The following is an 18,574-nucleotide window of genomic DNA, read 5'->3' on the forward strand; positions in this document are numbered from 1 at the left end:
TTAAAAGTCCACCCAAACAGGATTGGCCCAGAGCAAGGTCCCAAAGCCTCCCATAAGTCCAAAGCACTTTTTAGTGGAGACCCACAGAAAAATCAGAAACAACCAGACAAGTTGGAGGAAAAGAGAAAAATCAAAACCGACATAAAAGCTGCCATAGTCACCTCCCCATGGCTCTCTCACCCACATCTGTTCCACCTAGTCCAGGACCAAGAAGCAAGTGCAGCTTCTTCACGTGTCTCTGCTCCATGTGCCTCCCCCAGGTCTCCTTCTGGCTCCATCCTGCTTCCTTCCTCCTCAGTCTCCTCTGCAGCTTCTTCTCTCCCTGCTCAGCTCCACCCTCCATTGGGTGGGGCAGGGAACCTGGAACTTCCCCTTTTCCTGGGGACCACCCTGTTACAAAACTATTTGAAAACATAGACACCATTTGTCTTTACACTATTTTGGCATTTGCTGAGGTAAAAATTGGTAAGAGTGAAACTTATAGTACCACTGCAGACATAGAAATTCTTCACCAGCTCTTACCTGCAGAAACAAACATTAAAGCCAGTTTCACTTGAAAATATCCTGGAAAAAGCATTAAAAGTTATCTCATTATTGCCTCATCCTCAACACCACATTTTAAAATATCTGGTGTGATGACCTACATGTACACACAGAGCACTTCTGCGGCATTCCCAAGTACTGTGTCCCAATAAAAATATTTGTATGAGATGAATTAGATTCTTTTTATTTATGGGCAATATCAGCCTTACCTGAAGGGATGCATGACAAAAACTAAGGTTATTTAAATTTGGTTAATGAGTAGACACTTTCCTCAAAATGAATGTCTGTTTCTTTAAGAAAATCAACAGACAGGACCTCCCCAGTATCAGTGGCACCGCGGTTGAGTGCTGGGTTGCAAAGCTGTCCACAGCCTCTGCAGCGCTGGTTCCATCCCAGGCCACCCGGTGAGGGTCCCACATGGCACGCAGACCTCTCCTGCCACCCACTGCTTCCCTCAGCCGTGTACTTCGTCAGTCTACCTACTCTGCTCTGCTATCTGCCCTGACTCTGGTGAATTCTCTCACCCTCCCATGCTTCTGACTGTATCCAGTGCTTATATAAATAAATAAGTAAATCTTTAAAAAAGAAAAAAAAGAAAGAAAATCAACAGACAAATGACAAATGACAAAATCAATTGACAAATGACTAATTTTGCCTGATAAAATATAAGCTTTCGGAGAAAAGCAGGATTATGAAAATTGAGTGTCATCACCACTTGACAACTTAAAGTACTAATTTTTCTTTTGGAATTTATGATTAACAAATAAAACTTTTTTTTAAGATTTTTTTTTAAGATTAATTTATTTTGGGCCTCCCCAGTGGCACAGTGGTTGAGCGATGGGCTGCAAAGCTGCCGGCAGCCTCTGCAGCACCAGTTCGATCTCTGGCTGTCGGCAAGTGTCCCACATGGCACGCAGACCTCTTCTGCTGCCCGCTGCTCTCCTCAGCAGTGTATTTCATTTGTCTGCCTATTCTGCTCCCTGCTCTGGCTCTGGTGAATTCTCTCACCCTCCCGTACTTCTGACTGCACCCAATGCTTGCCTAAATCAATCAATCAATCAATAAATAAATAAATCTTAAAAAAATTCCCTTTTTCTTAGCTGCTTGCCAGTGTCTTATCTGGCTCAGGCATCAAGGCCTCCTGAAACATCTCCCCCTTTTTTGTTTTTGACCATCATTTGCATAATTCGGAACTCAATACACATTTGATTAATAGTGGGGGTGGGGGGGAATGCAATTTGGTAAATAATGGGAAGAGACTCAAAATAATCATGGTGGCAAGCAAAATAATACCTTAGATAATAATAATATTAGATAAAATAAATGATGGGAACCAGGCGGCCTTAGTGGTATAACGTTGCAAGGAAGCCAGGAAGGAAGCAGCAACCTCTGCGGGGGTAGAGGAGGGGACATGAGCTAAACTAATTGCTTTAATATCATCTTGCAGAGCAGTAAGGTCCAGGGAAACATTTGTGTTATCCCAAACACCCAGCAAATGATTTTTGACATTATTCCAAGAAACAGAAGAAGAGTTATAAACATGTGGAGTGACACAAATCCATTGGTAATCAGAATGACATTTGGTAGTCAAGTGAGTTTTGGTGTGTTGAATCTGATTACCAATATGCAAAAGTGATTCCTCGAGAACATTCAACTGAGCCTCAAGCTTGTTATCAATACGATCTTGGGCAATCAAAGCATGTGTGATGTTACGAGACAAGTCATTAACATGGGAGGCAGTGTGAATTTGTTGCACGAGAGCAGTAGTAGAAACAGTAACAGAACTAATAATAGCAATAAGTGCTGTAATACCCAGTATAAGCACTGCCACAAATCTTTTGGAGCGACGCAGACCCTGTTCTACAAGCTGAAGAGCATACAGTCCAATGTCATCATACCACAGCTGTTGTAAACGTACAGGGAGCATAACATAAGGAGGTTGATGTAACATAACAAAAGTCACTTTAGACAATGAGTTATCAGAGGCAATACGATTGGTGAGAACATAGCCAGTACAATTAATATGAAAAGCATGGTGATGATAAGTAATTGTTAAATGTCTGGAGACCTCAACGAGGAGGGCATGAGGGGGGCCCACACAAGCCCGTATGGTGTAAGTATTAATGGAATGTCCAGGTCAGCGAAAAAGCACAGGTGAAGTGGTGACAAGGAGGTGAAACAAGTCTGGATATGTAGGGGAAACATTTGAAGTATTAACAATGTAGGCGGGAGTAATCCATCCAGCTGAGTACCACCGGGTGACAGGTTCCAGAGGTGAATTAGTGTCCTGTAGAAAAATACAAGCATAGCCTCTCCCACAAGTTAAATGAATTAAAAGAATTTTTTGAAGGCAGAGGAGGTGTAAGCAGGTGCATTATCTGTCTTAATAGCCTTAGGTTTTTTTGTACATGTAAAGCAAAACATTAAATGTTGAGACACATCTTTAAAGGATATATATGTTTTTAGTCAAGGAAAGAAAAATACTTTAAAGATACATTTAAACAGAGTAGATTATTAACATTTAACATTATAACTTTAAGGCACATGCTTTGAATTATATCATAAAATTTGAACTAGTTCTTGTATATCAAAAATTTTGGATCATGATCTCAAAATTTGTTTTTATGAGAACTTATATAGGCGCCATTTATAATTAGTCCTCCAGAGGTAAAAAACAAAACCAAACAAAAACACAAATACACACACAAACAGACACAGAGATCTCTTGATACACATTTAAAATTTTGGCCATGTGTATGTATTTTAAGAGATAGTTATTTTACCATATGTGTGAAGATACTGAGGTTTTTAATGAGTTAAAAGCTAAAATCTGTACAGAGAATAAGTGTCTGATCTCAATTATTACCAAAGTCCTTGGGCTCTAGACCACAGCAGTCATGGCAGTTTTTACTAATTTTTTAGATTAGAAAATATTTTTTGAGTTTATATTTTTAAGAAATGATCCTTTGGCTTTAGTTTGTCAATGCTTTATTTCACTGAGAATGAGCATATTTTAAAACAAAAAAGAACACTGTTATCTTGAGAACAGGAGAAGAGATAAATTTCAGTCAGGCTGCCTGTTTGTAGGCTTTTATCAAAATCTGAGGCTTAGTATTTAGCTCAAAAATGTCTGTATTACCACTTTATATTTTACCAGGTTAGTTAGTTTTAACAAGAAACTTAACCTTTACAGGTCCAATAAGTAAATTTAAAAGTTTTTGTTTAACCAATAAGCATTTTGTATAGCTTGTTAGCAAGTCCAGAGTAACTCAGCAGTTTTTACCTTAGATAATCTAGACTTTAAAATCAGAAAAATACAGGGAAATAGAACTTTTTTTGTAGAATGAACCAAAATAATTTTTTAAGGTGGACAATAGAAGAGTTCAGTCTCCTGCAGCAGGAAGTCAGTAGAGACCTGCCAGTGATCTCAACACCAGAGAAAAAGTCCAGGCAGCTGCTTGTTGAGACCAAGGGCAGTCCCCACCAACCCACCGCAGTGGATTTATACCATCTTAATAAAAACCTTTTAGTCATATTATAGTCATATAGTCTCATATAGTCATATTTAACCATTTTTTATTACTTTAACAATTGTGAATGAACTTTGAATACTATTATTTAGAAATACTTTATTTATTTGTTTGTTTATTTATTTTAAAAGAACTAATGGCAAAACTCTAGTGGGGGGAACCTTGCCTCCTCCCCAAATAATTAACAGGATAAGCTTGAAGCATTTTTCTTGCATTTTAGATCATGTCACATTATCTCTTACTTGTTTTTGAGTTTTTATTTTTATCTCTTAAAAATTTTAGCCAAGTCCGGGCTGGAAATTTGGACTGGATTTTGGAATGGTCTCATAATTGGGAGCTGATACCTCTGCAAAGAGGTCAGTACTGGCTCTGGGATCCATTTTTGATTTTTGAAAAATAATTTTGTCATCCAGTAAATCCTAATCATTTTCCCTAGTACTGCAGGCTATTTTTTCTTTTACTTTTGGTTTTGCATCTTTTATTTTGCCTCCAGCCAGGCAAAAACGACCTGTCTGTTCAGGCAATTGTTTTGTTAATACAGGGTTGTCAGCTGAGTCCTTTTTGATGTTCTTTAGGGATACAGACAGCCCTGATTCTCTGAGCTTTTTATTTATTTTCTCTAATTCAGACCCTTGATCTAGCATATCCTGTAGCAGCCCCCACAGTGAAAAGGAATCTATGGGGACCTTATCGGGTCCATGGAGAGTATAATAGGTTGTTATTTCCTCTCCTACTCTGGCCCAAGTTCTTACATCCAGAGTACCGTCCCTTGGAAACCAAGGACAGCACATTTCAACAAAATTTAGGAAACTAGCCAATTGTGCATGAGAGGTCTTAAGGCCTCTCTTAGCAAGAGTATGCTTAATTATATCAATAGAATCCTCTTTCCCTAGACTCAATATGGCCCATAGCTTCTTAATGATAAGATACCCACTCGCCTTATCACATAATAAGACACACACTCGCCTTATTACGGTTCTGAATTACTGCTCCCCCAACCCTGCTTTCTCTACGGGGGATATGTGCCCTACCCTATGGAGCAGAGTCTAGCCGTCCCCGCTAGGGAAAGAAATCTTACCTTTCAAGTTCCTGTTCGGGCACCACTTGCTGGGGACCAGCCTCTGCAAAATGTCGTATCAGGGGTTCCTGAAAGGATGAGACGGCCTAGGTGACACGTTAAGGGGCTGAGGGGAACGGGATGAGGCAGTGAGGAGACACTGACACTCAATGAGGTGCAAGTATCTTCTGCCAAGAGACCCAGCAGGTCTTTATTTATTCATTTTTAGCAAGCAGAAAAAATACATCATCATGAGTAAAGCAGAAACAATCAGTGTATTCTTTTCCCATGGACTGCTGTTCCCTATGGGTCTCAGCTAGATGGTAGCCTTCAAGTTTAATAGCTAAAAAACCAAACCTAACACTAAAACTTATTATTTCAGCTAGACAATTACCTAAGACAGTTGATAGCTGCCAGTACATCCCTATCAGCTAAAGTTTAAGCATCAAAAGACTCTTCTATTCATATGGCTTTCAGCCAGAGACCAGCTGCTTCTCAGCTATCAGAACTTTTTCTGCCTAGAAACTTCTCGACACTGTTAACTTCATTTAAACACTTTCCTAAGAAACTTCTTTTAAAAAAAGCAACTTCTAAAAATGCAAAAGAAGGACTTACTCTAATAGTTGTGCTGGATTGCTTGTCAGATATGTACAATAAATTGTCTCCCATTGTTAGGTGGGCCAAATTGTATAGTAACTAGTTTTTAAACAGGTAATTTTCTATGCCAATTGCTTGCAGTATACTAATACATATAATTTATTGCCTAATGTACTTTCTGATAAATTTTTTTCTTTTTATGACCAAGAACAAAAATTAAAGGGGTGTTAAATCTTCAGCCCCATGGTGTGAGGCCCTTTTTCTTAGCTGCTTGCCAGTGTCTTATCTGGCTGGGGCATCAAGGCCTCCGGCAGCACCCAGGGAAAAAACACACCATAAAAAGACAATCAAACACCAGACTGCAATAACAGTGACTTAGAGGAACTTCTAAGTCTTCCCAACAGTGAATTTAAAATCACCATGATTAAAAAACTGAAAGAAATTGAAAATGATATGGGCAAAATAATCCATGATCAAAAGAATGAAATTGAGTCCCTAAAGGGGAAAGTAAAATAAATGCAGGAGATCAAAGGATTAATGGAGGAACTAAAGAACTGTGAGAAAAGCAATGAAAGCAGAATAGATGAAATAGAAGAATGAATAAGTACTCTCGAAGACTCAGAAATAAAAAGAACCAAAACAGAAAAGAAAAGTGAAGTACAAATGAAAAAGAATGAAGAAAGACTTCGGGAACTATCTGACTCCATGAGGAAAGGAAATAAAGAGTTACAGGAATCCTAGGAGAGGAGAGAGACATGTGAACAGAGAAAATATTCAACAGAATAATTGAAGAGAACTTCCCAAATGTGAAGAAGGAGCTGAAAATAAACATACAAGAAGCAAGAAGAACACCAAATTTCCATGATGAAAGGAAAAATACAGCAAGACACATAATAGTAAAGCTCCCAAGAATCCAAGACAAGGAAAAAATAATGAAGCTGACAAGAGGGAAGAAACAGATAACATACAAAGGAAAACCAATCAGGCTGACATCAGACTTCTCCAAAGAAACACTATGGGCAAGGAGAGAGTTGAGGGACATAGTCACCAAACTCCAAGACAACAAATGCCAACCAAGAATACTCTATCCTGAAAAGCTTTCCTTCCTCTGTGAAGAGAAAATAAGGACCTTCCCAGACAAACAGAAACTCCAGAATTTCATTACGACTAAGCCCCCACTCCAAAAAATACTACAAGGGGTCCTAAAGCTAGAACCAACAAAGGGATGAATAAGAACAAAACAAGACAAAAATAATAAATAAATAAATAAATAAATAAATAAATAAAACCAGAGTAAAGACAAGCAAAATGGCAAATACAGATGCTAACATATCAATATTTAACTCTAAATGTAAACAGACTAAACACTTCAATAAAAAGACAGAGTTGCAGGCTGGATTAAGAAACAAAACCCAACCTTTTGCTGTCTCCAGGAAACACATTTAATCACAAAAGATAAAATTAGACTGAGAGTAAAAGGATGGAAAAAAATCCTACAAGCAAATGGACCAAAAAAGAAGGCAGGAACAGCTATACTTATATCAGATAAAACAGATTTCAAACTCAAAAAGGTAAAAAGAGACCCAGACAGTCACCGCATTATGATCAAGGGAACAATACATCAAGAAGACATAACACTCATCAACATATACTCACCAAATGAAGGAGCACCAAAATATATCAGACAACTGTGTCATCTTTGAAAACAGACATCAGAGAAAATACATATATAGTAGTAAACTTCAACACACCACTATCAACAATGGATAGATGAATGAGACAAAAAATAAGTAAGGATACTAAAGCTCTAAATAAGGATCTAGACCTTATGGGCTTAACAGACATCTATAGATCACTAACCCCCCAAAAATCTGAGTACACATTTTTCGCAAGTGCACATAGATCATTCCCCAGGATCGACCACATATTGGGACACAAGACAAACATCAATGGATACACCAAGATTGAAATCATACCAACCATCTTCTCTGACCATGAAGGCATCAAATTAGAAATAAACCATAAAAAGAAGGCAAGGAACACTCCTACTTCATGAAGGTTGAAACCCACACTACTGGAAGATCACTAGATTAATAAGGATATCAAAGAAGAAATTGAAAAATACTTTGAGTTGAATGACAAGTTGAATGACCAATTTCCTAAAAGTATGGGATGCAGCAAAAGTAGTAATAAGAGGAAAATATATAGCAATACAGGCTCACATTAAGAAACAAGAAAGAATTCAAAGAAACAACGTAATCTCACATCTTAAAGAACTAGAAAAAGAACAAAAAAAAAAAAACCCAAAACCAGTATAAGAAAGGAAATAATAAAAATTAAAGCAGAAATAAATGAAATAGAAACTAAAAAAAAAAAAAAAAGCCATCCAAAAGATCAATGAAACCAAGAGCTGGTTTTTCAAAAAAAATAAATAAAACAGACAAACCCCTAGTTAGGTTCACAAAGGAAAAATGGGAGAAAGCACAAATACATGGGATCACAAATGAAAGAGGAGAAATCACAACAGACACAGCAGAAATCAAAATAATAATCAAAAACTACTATGAACAGTTATATGTAAACAAGTTCAACAATCTAGAAGAAATGGACAAATTCCTACAACTTTACAATCACACAAAGCTAGATAAAGAAGAAATAGAACACCTAAACAGACCAATTACATGCAGTGAAATTGAAATGGTAATCAAAACCCTCCCCAAAAATAAAAGCCCAGAACATATGGATTTACAAATGAATTCTACGAAACATTCAGAAACAAACTAGTGCCTATCCTACACAAATTCTTTAAAAAAACTGAGAAGGAAGGGTTAATACCAAACAAGTTCTATGAAGCCAACATTACACTAATACCAAAACTGAAAAAGGACAGGCCTCCCTGGTGGTGCAGCAGTTGTGCGCTGGGCTGCAAAGCTGCCCACAGCCTCTGCAGCACTGGTTCGATCCCCGCTGGCTGGCAAGGGTCCCACATGGCATGCAGACCTCTCTTGCCCCGCCTGCTGCTCCCCTCAGCAGTGTACTTCCTCAGTCTGCCTGTTCTGTTCCCCACTCTGTCTCTGGTGAATTCTCTCACCCTCCTGCAATTCTGACTGTACCCAGTGATTGTATAAATAAATAAATCTTTTTAAAAAATTGAACAAGGACAACACACACACACACACACACAAAAAAAAAAAAACTACACGCCAATCTCTCTAATGAACTCAGATGCAAAAATCCTCAATAAAACCTTAGCTAAGAGAATCCAACAATGGATTCATAAGATCATTCATCACAACCAAGTAGGATTTATTCCAGGGACACAAGGATGGTTCAGCACCCATAAATCAATCAATGTAATTCAACACATCAACGAAAAGAAATATAAAAACCATATGATAATATCAATAGATGCTGAGAAAGCTTTCAACAAAGTACTACATCCATTTTTGATAAAGGCCCTTGAAATTCTCGGGATACAAAGAACATACCTGAACATTATAAAGGCAATATCATACTCAATCATTCTCAATGGTGAAAAGTTAAAAGTCTTTCTATTAAGATCTGGAAACAAGACAAGGATATCCACTCTTACCACTGCTTTTCAATATAATACTGGAAGTCCTAGCCAGAGCAATAAGACAAGAGAAAGACATACAAGGAATGCAAATAGGGAAGGAAGAAGTCAAACTATCACTATTCGCAGATGATATGATAATATACATAGAGAACCAAAAAACCCCACAGAAAAACTAATTAATCAATCAGTTTAGTAAAGTGATGGGATACAAAATCAACAGACAAAAATCAGTAGCCTTCCTATATGCTAATAATAAATCTGAAGAAGAAGAAATAAAAAAAATTCCTTTTATTATTGAAACAAAAAAAATTCAAATACTTGGGAATAAACTTAACCAAAGAGGCAAAGGACCTATACAAAGAAAACTATAAAACACTGTTAAAAGAAATAGAAGAAGACACATAGAAATGGAATGACACCTGCTCATGGATTAGAGAATTAACATTATAAAAATGGCCATGTTACCAAAAGCAATTTACAGATTCATGCTATTCCAATAAAAATTTCAATGATATTCTTCAAAGAAATAGAACAAATATTGATGAAATTCATAGGGAGCTACCAAAAACCCCGAATAGTCAAAGCTCTCCTGAAAAAAAAAAAGAAGGAAATGGAGTTATCACACTCCCAGACTTTAAAGCCATAATAATCAAAACTGCATGGTATTGGAACAAGAACAGACAAATGGACCAATGGAACCAAATAGAAAATCCAGAAATAAACCCACAGATTTACAATCAACTAATCTTTGACAAAGGAGCAAAGAATATGCAATGGAAGGTGCCGGTTGTTGAGCGCCACACTGTGAAGTTGTCTGCAGCCTCTGCAACATGGGTTCAATCCTGGCCAGTGGACAAGAATCCCACATGGCATGGCAGACTCTCCTGTCTCACCCACTGCTCCCCTCAGCAGTGTGTTTTGTCAGTCTGCCTGTTCTGTTCACCACCCTGCGTCCAGTGAATCCTCTCACCCTTCTACGCATCTGGCCTGTATCCCGGTTCCTGTATAAATAAATAAATCTTTAAAAAAAAAAAGAATATGCAACAGAACAAAGAAAGTTTGTTCAATAAATGGTGCTGGGAAAACTGGGTCACTACATGCAAAAGAATTAAGTTTGACTACTACCTCACACCATACACAAAAACCAACTCAAAATGGATTAAAGAACTAGACGTAAGATCTGAAACCAGAAAATATATATAGGCAAAACACTACATGACATACACCTGAGTGACATCTTTAAAGATACATCACTCAAAGCAGTGATAGTGAAGGCAATGATAAACAGCTGGGACTACATCAAATTAAAGAGCTTCTGTACAGCAAAAGAGACAGTAACCAAAACAAAGAGACACCCCACCAATTTGGAGAAAACTTTTGCATACAACACTAATGATAAAGGACTGATCACAAAACTCTCCAAAGAGCTGATGAGATGATACAAAAACAAAGTAAATAATCCAGTCAAAAAATGGGCAGAAGAGCTAAACACAAACATCTCCAAAGAATAAATGCAAATGGCCAACAGGCATATGAAAAAATGTTCAACATCACTCGTAATCAGCAAAATGCAAATCAAAACTACAATGAGATACCCTCTTACACCAGTGAGAATGGCACATATTTAAAAAACTAACAACAACAAATGTTGGCAAGGATGTGGAGAAAAAGGAACTCTCCTGCACTGCTGGTGGGAGTACAAACTGGTCCAACCACTATGGAAAGCTGTGTGGAATTCCTCAACCTGCCTAAGATGAAGCTTCCATATGATCCAGCAATTCCACTGCTAGGTATTTACCCAAAGGACACAGAAACAGTAATTCAAAAGGGCACCTGCATCCCTATGTTTAAAGCAGCACTATTTACAATAGGTAAGCTATGGAAAAAACCCAAATGCCCAAAAACAGATGACTGGATCAAGAAAATGTGGTGCATATACACAATGGGATATTACTCTGCAATCAAAAAAGATAAACTCATGCAATTTTCAGCAACATGGATGGAGCTGGATGGGATCATGCTCAGCAGAATAAGCCAGAAAGAAAAAGAAAAATACTGGATGGTCTTACTCATAGCAGGGATTTAGAAAACCTAAAAAAGGGACGAGGAAAAATACTAATTATAATAAAGTAAAAATCAAAATCAACCAGCAACTATAAACCAGAGACACACTTGGGTGGGGGCAGGAGGGAATAGGATCAAAATAAGGGAGGTGGGAATTGTAGAGGGACTATAACCAAGATGAAAATGCATACATTGTGCAAAAATGAAAATGATGTAAAAATGTATAAAATAAAAATCTATGTAACTTAGTAAAAGAGTGTATCACCTTAAAAAAATCATACATTAGCACAAATTCCAACCAATGTGCAAGGGAAGCCTATGTAAATGTGACAGAATAGGAAATATTCCATGACATTATTTCAGGTTTCACTTTGCAAATAACCTTTGAGAAACTACCACCTGTGCAGTTTTATTCAGTATCAATATTCACAATTATCTGAAAATACCACTAGTTTCTTCATTCCTCCAGGCTGCTGCTTCTCCCAGCCCAAATCCACTCCTCCCTAAGGTGGGGAGGGAATTTGGAGCCTTCCCTGTCTGTGGATGTCACACTGTCACAGCATCATGTCTCCCTCTCACAGGCTCTGTGGGATTGTGCAGCCTTGATGACCCCACACTCACCCGGTTCTCTCTCCCCATTTCCTGGGGGTGTCCAGGGAAGACAATCAGCATCATCCTGCTCCAGTTACAAAGTCTCCAAGGACCCTCCTGGACTCCTTCTCCCCAGACCCCTGGATGGGGTGTGATGCCCCTCACCCTCCTGCTGCTGCTCTGGGGGCCCCTGGCCCTGATGGAGACCCGGGCGGGTGAGTGCGTGTCCAGCTGGACACTGTTGCTCCAGGAGGGAGGAGCAAGGAGCCCACTGCGGGTGCAGGACCCCAGGAACGGCTCATCTCCTCCCAACCTCATGTTCCCCTTCAGGCTCCTTGTGTTCTGGCCCCTTCTGTCCTCCCGCCTCCCCTGAGTGCTCTGGACCCCTGAGTCTGGGCCCTTCTTGACCCACCGCCCCTTTTCAATCTCATGGCCCGGCCCCTTTCTCCCCTCCAGGCCCATCTCCCTGGGACTTGGGCCCGCACTGAGAGGAGGGTCTGCCCAGGTCTCCCCCTCCCGCCCCCAGGCTCCCACTCCCTGAGGCTTTTCTACATCTTGATGTCCCACCCTGGCCTCGGGGAGCCCCACTACATCGCCGTGGGCTACGTGGACGACACGCAGTTCGGGCGGTTCGGGCGACTCTCCGGGCCAGAGTGCGGAGCCGCGGGGGCCCTGGGCGGGGCAGGTGGGGCAGGAGGACCTGGACGAGGAGACTCAGAACCAAAGGGACAACGCGCAGTGGTTCAAAGCGCTCCTGAGGGACCTGCGCGGCCGCTACAACCAGAGCGAGGACGGTGAGCTTCGCGGAGCGGTGCCAGGTCAGGTCACCCCCATTCCCACCATCAGGCCGGGGTGTCCCGAGTCTCAGGGTCCACTGACCCCTCGAGGCTGGTGGATCTGCCAGGACCCTCCACCGGGAAGAGCCCGCGGTACATTCCTGCCTGCAGTTTCATTTTCAATTTACGTTTATTCAAGGTGGGGAGGGTAGGGGTGCAGGAGCGTGACCTCCGTCCTGACAACAGATGTGGGTTTCAGGGTCTCACACCCTGCAGAGGATGTGCGGCTGTGAAGTGGGGCCAGACCTGAGCCTCCTCGGCGGGTATGACCAGTTCGCCTACGACGGCGCGGATTTCATCTCCCTGAGCAAGGACTTGCGCTCCTGGACCCCCGCGGACTCGGGGGCTCAGATCACCCAGCGCGCGTGGGAGGCGGCGGGCAGGGCCGAGCGCGTCAGGCACAGTGTGCAGAGCAGGTGCTTCCCGTGGCTCCGCAGACTCCTGGAGATGGGGAAGGAGGTGCTGCAGCGCACAGGTAAGAGGGGCCACGAGGCCTTGGACCTCCCCTCTCCTGGTGCCCCACAGGGAAATGGAATAATGGGCAGAACTGCAGCTGCTTTCTGGGCAGAGAGGGAGAGTCCCCTGGGTTTCATGTTCTGTGCTAGAGAGAGACTCGCCCAGAAGACACCACTTTTCTGGACAGTCAAGGAATCCAGTCTCTCCTGAGGGAGGGGAGGCTGTCCTGAAATAACTCTTACTGGATATTTTTGATGCCACAGCCATCCTGGGAACCATGAGTCTCTCTTTCAAGGTCTTGTTTTTGGTCTGAGAACATTTTTGGATCTGACTCTTGCCTTTCTGTGTCATTCACCCTCCAGGCAGGTCAGGAGCAAAAGTCTGTGTTCTCCTTAGCGACCTGCATCCTCCTACCCTGCGCTCTCACTTGATTATCCCAGATCCCCCAGACTAGGCTGGTTTCTGGGTTTTGTGCCTCCTCCCTCCAAACCAATTGTCATGTCCATTCTGAGGATGGTCAGTGGGGCTGCTTCAGTGTCCAGGAAGGAAAAACCCAAAGTGTGATTTTTTTGACCCTTCTCCTCAGATCCCCCAAAGACAGACGTGACCCTCCACCTCACCTCTGGCTGTGAGGTCACCCTGAGGTGCTGGGCCCTGGGCTTCTACCCTGCAGACATCACCCTGACCTGGCAGCGAGATGGGGAGGACCTGACCCAGGATATGGAGCTGGTGGAGACCAGGCCTGGGGGAGATGGAACCTTCCAGAAGTGGGTGGCTGTGGTGGTACCTTCTGGAGAGGAGCAGAGATACACGTGCCATATGCAGCATGAGGGGCTGCTGGAGCCCCGAATCCTGAGATGGGGTGAGGAGAGGGACGTGGATTCTGAGTTTCTTTTTTTTTTTTTACATTTATTTACCTATGCACACAAAATGAGGGGGCACAGGCCAGAGGTGTGGGTGGCGAGAGGATCCACCAGAGAGAGAGTGGGGAGAGAACAGGCAGATTGACCAAACCCACTGCTGAGGGGAGCAGCAGGCAAGCCAGGTGATACCTGCTGCACCATTGGGACGCTTCCTGGCCATGGATCGAACCTGTGCTGTGGTGGCTGCAGTCAGCTTCATAGGTTGCATCTCAAGCCCCTGGGACACCAGAGAGGACTTTTTTTTTTTTTTTTAAGATTTGCTTATTTATTCAAGAACTGGGGTCTAAGTCAGAGGCGCAGGAGGGTGGGAGAATTCACCAGATTCAGAGTGGGGAGCAGAACAGGCAGATGACCAAAAACACTGCTGAGGTGAGCAGCAGGCAAGACAGGAGTGGTCTGCCCTGCCATGTGGGTATCTCCCTGACGGCCAGGAATCAAACCCACACTGCAGTGGCTGTAGACAGCTCCACAGCACTGTGCTCAACACTCTGCACCACTGGGGAGGCCCTGGGCTTCTGCTCAGATGAATCAGGACCACTTCTAGAGATCTTCAGAGTGTCAGGTGAGGCCTAGGCTCAGCATCTCACCTTTCCTTCCCTTCCAGTGCCCCCTCCTCAGTCCTCCATCCCCACCGTGGGCTTCATTGCTGGTCTGGTTCTCCTTGGAGCTCTGCTCACTGCAGCTGGGTTGGCTGCAGCTGTGATGTGGAGGAAGAAGTGCTCAGGTAGGGAAGGGAGTGGGGGAGCTTATCCACTGGGGGCTTTCACGTCCCAGGGAGAAATTGCCCTATCTGGTTAGTAAGGAGTATGATCCACACACATGTGTTATCCAATCTGGAACAGATTGCTAACACTCAGTTTTTTGTAAAGCACTTTTGAAAATGAATTACCAATTGTTCATGGTATAATTGTGGTGATGGGGATCTATTTCCCAATAAATGCCATTGAGGAGGGACCCTGCTGTGGAAAAACTCCAATTCCCTTTCATATCCATTCTTCATATATCCCATGTATATCTCAGTCACAGTTCTAGAAACTTCCCTGTGGTCCAGGCTTGGGGATTCCTTTAGGACTCCATGGGCTGACTCCTCCCTTGTCTCACATGATGTTTCTTCCTACAGAGGGACAAGGAGGAAGTTACACTCAGTGTGCAGGTAAGTGTGGATCAGGGGTTGGATCCTTGAGTCCCTGAGGACAGTGTAGAGGGAACTCTAGGGGGAGTCACCCTCATCAGTTCCTCTGAGGGTCTCATCTCTGGGTTCTGACCAGGTTCTCTTTCATGCTTTCTCAGCAGAAACAGTACCCAGAACTCTGGGATGTCTCTCATCCCCTAGGACACACCAGAGGGGATCTGTGAGTGGGACATTCTGAGGATGCAGTGGACTATTGAGAATGTTATCACTTAAGGTGATTCACCTGAATTTCTTCAATATTATTTTCCTTCACCAAGTGTGAGAGCTCTGCCTTGTGTAGAACTGAATGTTATAGGATTTCTCTCACCCCCATTTTGTAACTTCAGGATCCTCTGCTTTATTTAATTTTATTTGTTTTCCAGCTGTCGGTGATTGATATAAATTTTTGATTAAATCTATTCATTGTTAATTTTTGTATAATATTTGATTTCTCTCTCAGATGTAGTCCTTATAGTTCTGTCACCACCATAGCACCCATGATCCATCACTACAGTTCCTTGTGCTCTCTCCTCCCTTTTTGGAACATATCTCTCCTTTCCCCTGCTGTATGTCTCCAATCTATGATCAGGTTGCACGTTTTGTCTTTATTCTGACCCTCTGTTTGGTTTCATATGTACCATATATAAGGGCAACCATTTGATATTTATCTTTTTTCCTTTTGACTTATCAAGCTTAGTATCCCTTCCTACCCCATCCATATTTCCCAAATGGCATAAGTTTATGTTTTTGATCACTGAGTACTTTCCATTGTATATATGTACCATGCCTTCTTGATCCGTTCATGATCCCCTGATTTAAAACACAGTGACAAACCACTTCATGTCTGTGAGAATGCCCTATATCAGAAAGACCAGATATTAACAAACACTGGCAAGAACAATGAGAATAGGGAATAGTCCTACATTGTTTTTGAGAATGTAGACTGGCTTTTTTTTAATTATTTATTTTTTTATATGCAAGAACTGGGGTACAGATCAGAGGCACCGGAGGGTGAGAGGACTCACCAGAGACAGAGTGGGCACCAGAACAGGCAGACGGACTGAAAGCACTGCTGAGGGGAGCAGCAGGCAAAACAGAAGCAGCCTTCTGCACCATGTGGGAATCTCCCTGGCCAGCTGGGAATTAAGCCCATGCTGCAGAGGCTTTGGACTGCTTCACAGCACTGTGCTCAACCCACTGCACTACCAGGGAGGCCCCTGGCCCAGTTTTGATGAAAACAGTATCAAAGTTTCTGCAAATAGCAAAAGCTCTCCTGACTAAAAAGGAGAATAGAGGCATCACACTGCCAGACTTCAAACTACACTACAGAGCCATAATAATTAAAACAGTATGGTACTGGAACAAAAGCAGACACACAGACCAATGGCATTGAATAGAAAACCCAGAAATAAATCCACATATTTATGGACAACTAATCTTTGACAAAGGAGTAAAGTATATTCAATGGAACAAGGACAGTTTGTTCAATAAATGATGCTGGGAAAACTGAACTGTTACCTGCAAAAAATGAAGCTAGACTAACTCCTCACACCACAAAAACAAATGCAAAATGGATAAAATAATTCAACATAAGACCTTAAACCATAAAATAGATAGAAGAAAATATAGGCAAAACACTACATGACATATATCTCAGTAACATCTTTAAAGACACATCCCCCAAAGCAAAGAAAGTGAAGGAGAAGATAAACATCTGGGATTACATCAAACTAAAACTTTTGTACAGCAAAGGAGACGTTAACCAAAACAAAGAGATACCCTTCTGATTGGGAGAAAATTTTTGCACACAATGCAACTGATAAGTGACTGATCACAAAGATCTACAAAGAGCTCACATGACTCAACAAAAGTAAACAATCCAGTCAAAAAATGGACAGGAGAGCAAAAAAGACTACACCAAAGAGGAAATGCAAATGGTATATGAAAGTATATTGAAAACAAGTATATGAAAAAATGTTCAACATCACTTAAATCAGGGAAATGCATATCAAAACCACAATGAGATACCAAATTACACCAGTGAGAATGACACATATTAAAAAAAAACATGAAACTGGGCCTCCTAGTGATGCCTCCCCAGTGGAGTAGCAGTTGAGTGCTGGGCTGAAAAGCTGCCTGCAGCCTCTGCAGCACCGGTTCGATTCCCAGCCGCCGACGAGGGTCCCACATGGCAGGCAGACCTCTCCTGCCACACCCACTGCTCCCCTCAGCAGTATATTTTGCCAGTCTGCCTGTTCTGCTCTCCGCTCTGGCTCTGGTGAATTCTCTCACCCTCCCATGCTTCTGACTGTACCCAGTGCTTGTATAAATAAATGAATGAATGAATGAATGAATGAATGAATGAATCTTAAAAAAACAAACAAACAAGAAAAAGAATGAAATGCAAATGTTGCCAAGATTTTGGAGAAAAAGGAACTCTGGTCCTCTGCTGGTGGAAATACAAACTGGTGCAACCATTATGGAAAACTGTGTGGAGTTCCCTCAAACTACCAAAAATGGATCTACCTTATGATCCAGCAATTCCATTCCTAGGAATGTACTCAAAAGATACAAAAGCATTAATTCAAAAGGATACCTGCCCCTCTATGTTTATTGCAGCACTATTTATGATAGGTAAGGTGTGGAAACAACCCAAATGCCCAAAAACAGATGAGAAATCAAGAAGAAGTGGTATATAGATAATAGAATACTACTTATCAGAAAAACATAAATACATGCCATCTACGGCAATGTGGATGGATCATGCTAATTGAAATAAGTCCAAACGAGAAAGACAAATATGTCACTTATATATGGTATAAGAAATCTAACAAAGGGCTATATTAAGGCAAACTTAAAAACCAATCCTTGAACTCCCCAGGCTGCGCCTATTGCTGACCAGAGCTGCAGACCAGCCCAGGTTTCCTGGCCCGGCAGTGCTGGATGGTGGACGGACCCTCTCTAGTTTGGCAACAGACTCATTTGATGACAAAGCCTGACTCCCGCTGACTGAGTCCCCCATCGTGTCTTGTTGCACCTGCACCACCACTGGACCCCCCAGTCTCCCCTTTATGCTAGAGCTAAGATGGATCTTGTACTCAATGCTGCAGATAATTTTTTTTTAATATTATTTCTATATCCAACCACTGGGCCAGAGTATGACATCTTCCAACAAACTGTCGTTTTCCTGGTTATAAGAAATCTTGCTGTTTTTATCCTGTATTTCCTC

General features: G+C 41.8%; 1 pseudogene; it reads left to right on the forward strand.

The window, feature by feature from the left end:
• Positions 1 to 15,731, forward strand: part of LOC119251985 (class I histocompatibility antigen, Gogo-OKO alpha chain-like) — a 44,746-nt pseudogene extending 29,015 nt beyond the window's left edge.
• The last annotated feature ends 2,843 nt before the right edge of the window (positions 15,732 to 18,574 follow it).

The sequence above is a fragment of the Talpa occidentalis genome, unplaced genomic scaffold (assembly GCF_014898055.3).
Source record: "Talpa occidentalis isolate TD23 unplaced genomic scaffold, MPIMG_talOcc4v2.1 talOcc4.2, whole genome shotgun sequence".
NCBI lineage: Eukaryota > Metazoa > Chordata > Mammalia > Eulipotyphla > Talpidae > Talpa > Talpa occidentalis.